This window comes from Cynoglossus semilaevis, chromosome 10 (genome assembly GCF_000523025.1).
Source record: "Cynoglossus semilaevis isolate Cse_v1.0 chromosome 10, Cse_v1.0, whole genome shotgun sequence".
Lineage (NCBI taxonomy): Eukaryota > Metazoa > Chordata > Actinopteri > Pleuronectiformes > Cynoglossidae > Cynoglossus > Cynoglossus semilaevis.
Window position 1 is genome coordinate 19,066,459 of NC_024316.1, and position 1,977 is coordinate 19,068,435.

The 1,977-nt window shown below is 43.1% G+C and overlaps 1 long non-coding RNA gene across 1 annotated transcript in view; it reads left to right on the forward strand.

The window, feature by feature from the left end:
• Nucleotides 1–357, forward strand: part of LOC112487597 (uncharacterized) — a 22,679-nt gene extending 22,322 nt beyond the window's left edge. Inside the window, exon 4 of the long non-coding RNA XR_003050849.1 lies at nt 23–357. This is a non-coding gene — a long non-coding RNA (uncharacterized LOC112487597). The remainder of the gene's footprint in view (nt 1–22) is intronic.
• Nucleotides 358–1,977: the final 1,620 nt, after the last annotated feature.

Below are 1,977 nucleotides of genomic sequence, written 5' to 3' on the forward strand. Positions count from 1 at the left end.
AACCTTTTTCCTCTGTGTTCAGATTCACCGAGTTGGACTGAAGAGCAGACCTGAGCAAAACTGCGGCCCGTGGGCCAGATGCGGCCCGCTAGGCTTTCTACTCCGGCCCACCCTAAACTGGTACGAGGTACGGTACAGACTGATGTCAGTCTTTGTGTTTCATACGTTATAACAAATCAACTGTAATTTCTGTTGGTTCCACTAGAGGGCGGCAGACAGTAAATGTGCCAAATTATCTTTCTAAGATTTAGGTTTATACTGAGTTCAACGCACTATTAATAAATTACTTAAATCACGATTAATCCACATCTACTTCGTGTTCAGTTAAACATTGTGACAGAACCAAAACTGATGATATGCAAAAATATATTATATATATATATATATATTGTATTATATTTAGATTTCAGGGACATATTTTCCCATTCTGCCTTTTCAGACAGGTTTTTCAACGTTCTCTTTCTCAGCGTTTCTCAGCGTTTCATCATCATCTTCATATTTTCACCAGTTGTCGACAGTCGAACAACCTTCACGATGATGCACTTTAGCGCTCGCTCGGCATTTCTGAGATATTTCCAGTGTGGAGCCACTTCAGCCACATCCACAGCAGCGTCGTCACTGACACCAGGAAATTTCCTTTTAGTTAATTGAGCTCAGGGAAATCTGACCGTGCCCAGCTTGTATTATAGGTTAGCAGAGAAGCTGCAAATGTGGCGGCCGTCTCGCCTCACTGTGAACCCCTGCCATGCTATTATTAAAAATGTCACCGTTTTAATGGACTCGACAAAGAGCGCGTGATGTTTTTAACAAGCGAAGCCTAAAAGGTTTTTTTGTTTTTTTTTTTGCATTTGAGTAAAAGCTACAATCACATCGTTTGTCACATGCAGCTGCACATGTGCACCAGAATAATATTCTAGATGGCGCTGTGCTATATTAAGACAGTTTCAGTGACTAACTCAATACAGTTTAACCCAAACAGCAGGTGGCGGTGAACTGTGAGATCGCAGTTATTTAATGACAGTATTAAAAAGTTCAAGCGTTTTTCAAACAACAAACAGAACACGTAAACAAATGACTCAATCACAGCCATTTTTACACACAAAGCTGTTGACTGTTACACCAGTGACCCCTTGTGGCGGAGGTGCACAGCTAAGCACAGTAATTCAGATATCACTCTGTAACGGAGAGAGACTCAGTTTGGGGGGAGAAATGAATCAGAAATGAATTATTTTACTACGTTTTTTTTTAATATTAAAAATTCAAAACACCACAGGGTGGCGCCCTTGTGCCCTTATTGGACCAGCCACTGCTGCTATAGATGTACGAAAAACAGAGCAATCAAGCAAAAATTCAGAATCTGAACCTTGCAGTACCTCCACCAACCCACTAGGGGATACAGAGGACCTAATATTTGGTGCGAAGGTTCGTTTAACCAGCGAAGTGAAAATCTTCCACACATTAAATCAATAATCGCTGACATCACTCAGCTTTGAAGATTGGTTCATGGATTTTTCTCCCAGGTGATTTTTTTTTAGGTGGAGCTTCACGGCGGCTCGAGCCCAGAGTGTTTTGTTTGATGGAGCGGGAAGTTAATTGAAGAGAGCCGTTCACTCCCACACTGTGTTTGCATTCTGGACGAAGCTGCCAAGAAGGCACTTATGATAAGATAAGATCCCCGCAGAACCACGGGCCACCGCGATCAGCCGAGGCCGACGCCGCTGTTACGTGTGCGGCGGAAAATATCAAACCGCCAGACATTTACCAGACCAGTGGCTCTGAGACGAGGAGTGAAGAGGAGAATCATTTTAAATGGATTTCATGCCAAAAGCACTTTCATTTCTGGCGGCGGTTCTTCACAGCCAGCAGGCCGTGTCATCGCTGCTCAGGTTTTTGGACAAAAAAAAAGACAAAAGGTTGAGATAATGAGAACGAGACACAGGGTTAGAGAGTCTACAGGAAAGAAGAGAGGCTGGGGTG